At 37.2% G+C, this 9,918-nt stretch overlaps 1 non-coding gene across 1 annotated transcript; it reads right to left on the bottom strand.

Moving 5' to 3' along the window:
• Positions 1-9,529: 9,529 nt before the first annotated feature.
• Positions 9,530-9,602, bottom strand: TRNAG-ACC. The gene has a single exon. It is a non-coding gene; the product is annotated as a tRNA-Gly (tRNA).
• Positions 9,603-9,918: the final 316 nt, after the last annotated feature.

The raw sequence follows: 9,918 nt of genomic DNA, 5'->3' as shown, positions 1-9,918 counted from the left end.
TGGACAGGGAGGCCTGGCGTGCTGCGATTCATGGGATCGCAAAGAGTCAGACACAACTGAGTGACTGAACGGAACTGAACTGAATCATTCATCTGTAGATAGTCACTCAAGTTGTTTCCATATCTTGTCTGTTACAAATAATGCATAATGCTACAAAGAACATGGGGCTGTATAGGTCTTTTTGAGATAGTATTTTTGTTTCCTTTGAATAAATATTCTAAGTAGAATTACTGGATCATTTGGAAGTTCTGTTTTAAATTTCTTCAAGAACGTCCATACTATTTTCCATAGTGGCAACACCAATTTTCACTCCACCAGCTGTGCACAAGAGTTCCCTTTTCTCGCATCTTCACTAATACTTGTTATGTATTATCTTTTTGAAAGTAGCCATTTTGAGAGGTATGAAGTGATAACTCATTGTGGTTTTGGTTTAAATTTCCCTAATAATTAGTGATGTTGAGCATCTTTTCATGTACCTGTTAGCTGTCTGTATGTCTTCTTTGGACAAATGTGATTCAGATCTTCTGCCCATTTTTAAAAATTGAATTGTGCTTTTTTTTTTTTTTTTTTTTTGAGTTGTGTGGCTTTTGATATATAATGGACATGGATATTGAAATTCTCAAGATGATGTGAACATTTTTATGGCAAAAAATTTAATCCCAGCCTATTGTTATATTAACATATCTTAAGCCTGATGGTTACCTCAGCAGCCCTGTTAAAAAAGAAATTGGTTTTAGGTCTACCTGAAAGATGTTAAGCTTGACACTGATGCCACTTTACCTCCAAATCTATCAGGGCCCTTCACAACATACGTGTGTGAAGGAGGTTCAGATACACCACTCTTCAGATTAATGGCAAATAATGGAGTTTCACTGTTCATTATTTTCACTAGTTTCACTCTTCATAATGTATTCTTCAGAAAGAACACATTGGTTAGAATTAAATATTATAAATATATTGGGTTTGCCAAACTTGGTTGACCTGATGTAATCTTTCCATACATATTAAGCTAGAGGAAAGACAGCTAATTAGGATTGCTCTGAGTTGATATAATAGAAGAGGATTCTCCGGAGATATTTTGTCTTGACTGATTAAGTCAAGCAGATAACATAAAAGCCTAAGTGTCAAGGTGAAAGCCTCTTTTTAGCAAACTGTGATAGCTTTTGATTTTCAGGTCTGTTTGTTTCCTACACTTATAGGACCACACCGGGGATGTCACATTCAATGAGCATGACTTGGTGCACAAGCAGCTAAACAGGGACGTGATCAGACTGATGCCCCCTCTCATAGGGTCAGGGAAACTGTGAAGCACAAGTCTCAACACAGAGCATTCCTACAGAGTACTGATAGAGAAAAGCAGAACCAAGAGGCAGAGAGAAAGGCAGGAACTTCATCATTATTTTGTGTTCTAGAATCTAGTCTTTCCTTATCTTACCATGTAAGATGCTGAACACTGTGGTTGTTAGTTCCATGGAACATCCTTTACTGACCAGAGTCAGAGCTGAATTTTTCACTTTAATAGAAAACACCATGAGTAGTATAGAAGAGGTATGTGAGCACAGAACGTGACAAGGGACAGAAACATATTTTTAATTTAAATTGGGGTATAGTGGTGACTGTGGATTGAGATTTAGAACACTGGAGAAATATGTAACAATGTTGTAGTTGGTTGAGTACTTCTTATAGTTGCAATATAAAATGATCTTTATGAAAGCAGATCAAAGCACACGGTAGCATCCTTTCCTTTTTTTTTTTTTTAGTAACCAAAAATCTGGAATGACTGTCAATTATGGAATAGATCTCTGTGCTACAAGGTAAAGTTAGCAACAGTAAAATTGAGTGTTAATCATAAATGAGAGTGAGGGGGAAAGTAGAATACAAAGAAATAGAAAAGATTGATCTTTCCACACTAATACCACAGTGCGGGGGCTATTGAGTATTGAAATGTACTTTCAGTGTATAAAACATACACACTTTTAGATATATTGTATTAAATAATTATATAATTGAATACCATCATTATTTTTAATTTTTCAGTTCTATTGCTTGAGTACTTAAAATTATACACACATATATATGACTCACATCTGAGGTTCACATTATATTTCTTCTTTACTCTAGATTTTTCTAAATATTAAATTGAACACCATGCATATTTTCTGCTGAAAATTTCTAAAATAACTAGAAATTGGTTCCATTATAAATTTCTATCAATTGGGTTATATCATGGTTTATAGAGACATAGGCTAATTCTGGGCCTAAACATAAGTCAGTAAGCCAAGGTTTGAAAGTACAGAAAAAGCTATAAATTCTGATAATTAGAGATGAAAACCCCAAAGTTGATTGCCTGATTCATGGTTACTAAAAAAAATAATTCCTAGTTTTTAATGAAATCTAGGTTGAGATTTTAGAGGAGGTGCCTTGTTGGAGGCAATCTCAAAACTGTCAAACATTTTCCCTTGCTATAGTCTGAATGTTTGCATCCCTTAAAAATTCATATATTGAAATTCTAATGCCTAGAAGTGATGGTATAAGGAAGTGCAATATTTGGAGAGCACTCAGATCATGATTGGGGAAGCCTCAAGAATAGGCTTATTGCTCTTATCAGACTCTATAGGGATCCTGCTCTCTTTTACACAGTGAAGATACAGGAGGAAGGTGTCAGCTGCAAACAAGGAAGAGCATCGTCCCTAGACCATGAACATGCTGGCAACTTGCTCTTAGATTTCCCAGCCTGCAGAACTGTGAGAAATAAGTGGATGTTGTTTACAAGCTACTAGAATTTGGTTACAGCAGCCAGAGCAGACCAAGTGTGTATATGTGCTCAGTTGCCCAGTCATGTCTGACTATTTTCGACCACATGGACTATATAGCCCTTTCGGCTCCTCTGTCCAAGGGAATTTTCCAGGCAAGAATACTAGAGTGGATTGCCATTTCTTCTTCCAAGAGATCTTCCCTCTCCAGGGATCAAACCAGCATCTCCCGAGTCTGCAACATTTACAGACAGATTCTTTACCATTGTGCCACCTGGAAGCCAGAGCAGACTAAGACCATCCCTAACTTCTTGGACTTCCCAGGTGGCACTAGTGGTTAAGAACTCACCTGTCAATGCAGAAGACATAAGAGGCACAGGTTCACCCTTGGGTCAGGAAGATCCCCTGGAAGAGGGCTTGGCAACCCACACTAGTATTGTTGCTTAGAGAATCCCATAGGCAAAGGAGCCTAGCGGACTATGTGAATAGGGTTACAGAGAGTCAGACACGATTGAAGCAACACAGAATGCATGAACATCCCTAACTTCTCTTCCTCATAAAAGGTAAACATTCTAGATATATAATGCCAGTAAACACATATGGAGACAGCTAAATTCACTAACCTATGCACATGCTATTGGGCAGAGTGTTTTGTTGTTGTTGTTGTTTTTTCTCCTGGACTGCAAGAGAGAATATGCTATAAATTATTTTTCCCCAACTTCATTCTTTTTCCAAAGGAGAGGCATTTTGTTTTCACTCTGCCATCCTGTTTGGGTGCACTGGGGGAGATGAAATTATCATTTAACCTCAGAATACAATTCTCATTAGAAATTACAACTTGCATCAAAACAGAAAGACCATGTTGAAATACTTGGAGACTTATAAAAATGTTCCTGTCATCCTTTGGAAAATTGTAGATATAATTTGCATTTCAGGTAGAAACATTGTATCAGATTAGAAGTAAATATTATTGAAATTGAGTATAATCTGTTTGTTAAATGGGATGAATACATATAGGACAGTAAAAGTAAAATAAATTCAGCAGATATGTTTAGTGTGTATATGTGTATGTGTGTATTCAAGTGAACTTGCACTTTTGAATCTTCTTATATATCTTCCCTTTCGAGTGATTTATATTATAACCTACGTGGTTATGACTGCCTATAAATCATGACACTTCCTTTCAGGTACAAGTCAGCATACAATCATGTTTTGTTCTTCATCATTTTGTGTAAGATAGGTTTATTTTTTAATAGAATGTATTTGTATGAATATGTGTTGATGTTTGGACTTGGCTTTTCTCTTAAGCTATCAAAAAAACCTTCTATAGCAAAGGTAGGAAAAATTGACAAAGGAAGAAATAAAGGTAGTTCTAGGGAATAAATTTTATGAATTTATTTTGTGGTTGCATAAATAATTTTCTCTTCACATACAATCTAATTGGTTCATAAGAAGCCAGTGCTGGTGGTTCCTCATTTCCCCAAAACATCATTAGGTCTATCTCTTGGCTTCTTATTGAATAAAAGATAAAACTTCACACTATTTTTCCAATTCTTTGCTCCGATTTATTCACTTAGAAGAGTGTGTCTTTATATATGAAAAATATGATTACGTATAAAAACTATGCTATAATTAATTTAATGTTTGCTTTTGTATATTCCTTAGACTTCCCTGGTGGCTCAGACGGTAAAGCGTCTGTCTACAATGTGGGAGACCCGAGTTCGATCCCTGGGTTGGGAAGATCCGCTGGAGAAGGAAATGGCAATCCACTCCAGTACTATTGCCTGGAAAGTCCCATGGACGGAGGAGCCTGGTAGGCTACAGTCCACGGGGTCGCAAAGAGTCGGACACGACTGAGCGACTTCACTTACTCACTTGCTCACTTTAGGCACGTCAATACTTACATTCTGGTAAATGTTTTATTTCACTTTTATTTAATGCATTCACCATATTCTGCTATTTAGGACTGTTATCTCAGTGTGTAATGACAGTCTTCCAATGTGTGTAAATTATCTCACACAATGTACCTGATCATACTAGTTCAAAGCCTAAGGTCTTGTGGTCATTTACATTTGTGAACTTAATTTTCCAATTCAAATGTCATCTGTGTTTCAAAGTACTAACATATATTCCTCTGGTACAGAATAATGACAATTATTTTCAAGTGTAAGTTATAACCACATTGGCTGTGGGAGTTGACTGTCAATAAGTTGATTTATTCCGCTTGTGCTGCAGGACTGGAATTGGAGTGTCTAGTGAATCCATGTGCACCAAAATTGAGTGAATGAGAAGTATATGTGAATCATAATAAGGTTTTTAGATATAAAGAAAAATATGAAAAATTAGACTATCTGGAGATATATACTAAAGTCGTTAGCTTTATAATGAAGGAATTTTATTTGCACTTTTCAATTTTGTTCACAGTCTTAGTTTTATATCACATGAAATAAATGTAAAATAAATGTTCTAAAACAGTGCCTAGCATATCATAACTATCAAACACATGTTAATTATTAGTAATCATAAATAAAAACTAACCTGCTTTGTACAATTTTTAAATCTCAGTATAAATAATTTTACATCAGGGATTAACTATTATGTTAAATTACATTTCATCATCTCTTGAATAGGCTTAACTTGAAGGCATGCTGAGAATATACCTGCATGCTGGTAGGGAAAAGGGGATTCATCTGGACCTGAAAATGATCCAGCCAAAGTTGTTGCAGGCAATGTTTGGTAACATATCATCATCAAACAAACAAGCAAAAAAACAATTTTGCATTATATGAAAAATCTATATAGTGATCTATATAGTGAAGAGTAGGCATACATTCATGAAATAATGCAGGATGGACAGGGAATCATGATGTGCTGCAGTCCATGGGGTCGCAAAGAGTCAGACATACTGAGCAACTGAACTGAACTGAGACATGCATTCATAAAATAATGCATGATGATAGCTATGTATATCGACTTATTAGAAGATAAAATTATGAAAACACTTACTGAAAGTGTGAAATAAGGGAGTGTAAGGCCAGATTGCACTGTGCTAGACAATGACAACATACCATTTTGCAGATCCTTTTGTGTACACTCATTCCTTCCATCCATCAGAACCAAAAGCCTACCAAGATCTAGCAATATAAAGGAGGCAGCTGTGAATTAACAACTGTCTTTAAGAGCTTAATTATTAATTCCTTAGCTAACTTAAACACAACAGCTTGTTTTCCAATACTATCTTTACCAAATCTATTAATCATATTATAAGCTGGAAGCAAGAGATAAACTAAGTGCCTCCTACGAAAACAAAGAAATGGTTATGTGACTCCTGATGAGTATAATTTTCTTGACAATGGTGAAAATATTTTGCTATTTAATGGTGGAGAACATGATGTAGACAGAATTTTGGTAACATGAAAGAAGAGAGTGAAAAAGTGGGCTTAAAGCTCAACATTCAGGAAACTAAGATCATGGCATCCGGTTCCATCACTTCAGGGCAAATAGATGGGGAAACAATGGAAACAGTGAGAGACTTTATTTTATTGGGATCCAAAATTACTGCAGATGGTGACTGCAGCCATGAAATTAAAAGACACTTGCTCCTTGAAAGAAAAGCTATGACCAAACTGGACAGCATATTAAAAAGCAGAGACATTACTTTACCAACAAAGGTCCATCTAATCAAAGCTATGATTTTTCCAGTAGTCATGTATGGATGTGAGAATTGAACTATAAAGAAAGCTGAGTGCTGAAAAATCGATGCTTTTGAACTGTGGTGTGGGAAAAGACTCTTGAGAGTCCCTTTGACTTCAAGGAGATTCAAGCAGTCAATCCTAAAGGAAATCAGTCCTGAATATTCATTGGAAGGACTGATGCTGAAGCTGAAATTCTAATAATTTGGCCCCCTGATGTGAAGCACCAACTCATTGGAAAAGACCCTGATGCTGGGAAAGATTGAAGGTGGGAGGATAAGGGGTCGACAGAACATGAGATGATTGGATGGCATCACCGACGCGATGGCCATGAGTTTGAGTAGGCTCCAGGAGTTGGTGATGGACAAGGAGACCTGGTGTGCTGCATTCCATGGGTTCACAAAGAGTTGGACATGACTGAGTGACTGAACTTAACTGAACTAACAAAATCTTCTGATTTAGATGATTTGGTAAACTATACAGATGCTTGCTCCTTGGAAGGAAAGCTATGACAAAACTAGACAGTGTATTAAAAAGACATAACTTTGCTAACAAAGGACTGTATTGTCAAAGCTATGGTTTTTCCAGTAGTCATGTATAGATGTGAGAGTTGGATCATAAGGCTGGGCACCAAAGAATTTATTCTTTTGAATTGTGGTGTTGGAGAAGACTCTTGAGAGTCCCTTGGACAGCAAGGAGATCAAACCAGTCAATCCTAAAGGAAATCAGTTCTGAATATTCATTGGAAGGACTGATACTGAAGTTGAAGCTGCAGTACTTTGGCCACATAATGCAAACAGCTGACTCATTGGAAAAGACCCTGATGCTGGGAAAGACTGAAAGCAAAAGGTGAAGAAGGCAACAGAGGATGAGGTGGTTAGATGGCATCACTTTATGAACATGAGTTTGAGCAAACTCTGGGAGATAGTGAAGGACACAGAAGCCTGGGTGATGCAGTCCATAGGGTCCCAAAGAGTTGGACACAACTTAGTGACTGAACAACAACAGACTTGTGATGAAACACAAGTTTCATCACACTTGGACATGTAATGAAACATTTAAGTATTTAAACATTTATGTGTACTACCAGTCATATATGTTATATATATTGCTATGAAATAGCAGCATCCCTCACTGATTTTACTTCCAAGGAAATCTGAGGAGACTTACAGCAGATTTTTTAAAATAATTTTATTTATTTATTTATCTTTGGCTGTGCTGTGTCTTCACTGCTGTGCAGGCTTTTCCGTAGTTTTTGTGAGTGGGGGTTACTCTCTATTGCGGTAAGTGGGTTTCTCATTGTGGTGGCTTCTCTTGTTGTGGATCATGGGTTCTAGCACTTGTGGGCTTAAGTGTTTCAGCTTCTGAGATCTAAAGCACAGGCTCAGTAGTTGTGGGCACAGGCTTTGTTGTTCTGCAGCATGTGGGATCTCCCAAGACCAAGGATTGAACCCATGTCTCTTGCATTGCTAGGCAGATTCTTTACCACTGAGCCACCAGGGAAGAACATATATATATTATTATTATTATGGAGAACTTATGGCCAACATTAAATTCTAATCTTTAGTGATCAACTTTGAAAAAAATAATGTCATCACCTTCTCTAAGATATACCCAAATACACCTATAACTGGCTCTTTATGCTCTATATGGCAAAACATATTTACCATTGATACTGGACAGGAGTTGTGCTGTCAAACCATTCTGAATTTAACACAAAAATTAAATTCATTACAGTTTTACCATTCCTTCCATTCAGCAATTTTATCAATGGCTTTATCCACCTGACTGATGATGATGATTTGCTCTAAGAATTGGTTTCTTATTTTGAAATCCACTTCCTCAGAGGAGAAAGAAGCCAAGGGCTCTGTCCAGAGAGCTGACTGCATGTTTCCCACACTATTTTGGAACATCTTTTGATGGACATGTGACAGTGTGCCAAGAACACACAACAGTGTAGAAAACTTTCACTACATAATACAAAACATTCTAATATTTGACAACTGATACTTGTCTTAATGAAGAAGGTGATTTTAACACTGAAAAAAATAAATCAAAACACCAAAAGAGGAAAGGAAACAAAAAGCAAAAAAAAAAAAAAGGCATAATATTATGAAGAAAAGTCTTTAAAGTGCTTGATACAATCCACAGAATAAAATCAGTTATGGTCACTAATGCAATGATTCTGAAAGGGAAGACCCTTTGAGATTCCTGAGTATGGAAGACGTTTTGTCCCCAGTTTCTTGTAGGCAAACTCCAGCCTCCATGATCTTCCCTGCATTCCAAAGGGCAGATTGCTAATCAAGTGAGGAGCAGTCATAAAACCATCTGAGGTAAGATTAAAGGGGCCAGAGCCTGCACATGCCCTAATCTTGTCAGCAACCTCACCCACCTTGATCCATTGCTATAAAACTCCTCATCAAACCCTCCCAGGTTGGGGCACATCATTTTCTGAGGCAGATGCCCACTGTGTTTTCCTTTTCCTAGCAAAGCAATAAAGCTCTTCTTTTCTATGTCACCCAAAACTGAGATTTGATTTGGCACCAGTATACAGAGGCCAAGCTTTCAGGATCAATTCTGCATACATTTTAAATGTGTTCAAACAGCTTTAACACTTTCATTTTACACAATAAAACCTTAAAAAAATTTCATTAATTATTTCTATATTTCCTTTTTAATGTACCTCTTTTATTTTCATTATTTTATTTTTTAGGGCAAAATTGTCTTACAGCCAATTGGTGGGGCAGAACTGCTTGCAGAGAAACAACTTATGGCAAAGAATCTTAGAACTGAAATCACAATAACTTAACAAAATGACAGGCTCAATATTTCCTACTTAAAATCCAAGGTTATTGTGTGTGTTGACATGTAGCCAGTAGATGTGGAAAACAGAGAGGTGTCACTACACAGGGATTTTTTATGTACCCAGCCTGCACTGATGTATATAGTGAAAGTGAAGTGAAGTCACTCAGTCGTGTCTGACTCTTTGCTACCCCATGGACTGTAGCCTACCAGGCTTCTTCGTCCATGTAATTTCCTCGGCAAGAATGCTGGAGTGGGTTGCCATTTCCTTCTCCAGAGGATCTTCCTGACCCAGGGATTGAACCCGGGTCTCCTGCATGGTAGGCAGATGCTTTACCGTCTGAGCCACCAGGAAAGTCATTGATGTATATAACATGTGCCCATATCCATTCACCAGTGATATATTACCTGGCCATATTTACCTATAAACAAGGCTGGGAGATATCAACCAACTATGGACTATAGCCCGCCAGGCTCCTCTGTTCATGAGATTCTCCAGGCAAGAATATCAAAGTGGGTTGCCATTCCCTTTTCCAGGGCATCTTCCTGTCCCAGGGATCAAATCTAGGTCTCCTGCATTTCAAGCAGTGTTGTGTTGTTTTTTTTTTTTTGTTTGTTTGTTTGTTTACTATCTGAGCCACCAGGGAAGCCCATAACTAACTAAACCTGGG

The sequence above is a fragment of the Bubalus bubalis genome, chromosome 5, assembly GCF_019923935.1.
Source record: "Bubalus bubalis isolate 160015118507 breed Murrah chromosome 5, NDDB_SH_1, whole genome shotgun sequence".
Lineage (NCBI taxonomy): Eukaryota > Metazoa > Chordata > Mammalia > Artiodactyla > Bovidae > Bubalus > Bubalus bubalis.
This window is presented reverse-complemented; position numbering and strand designations above follow the sequence as displayed.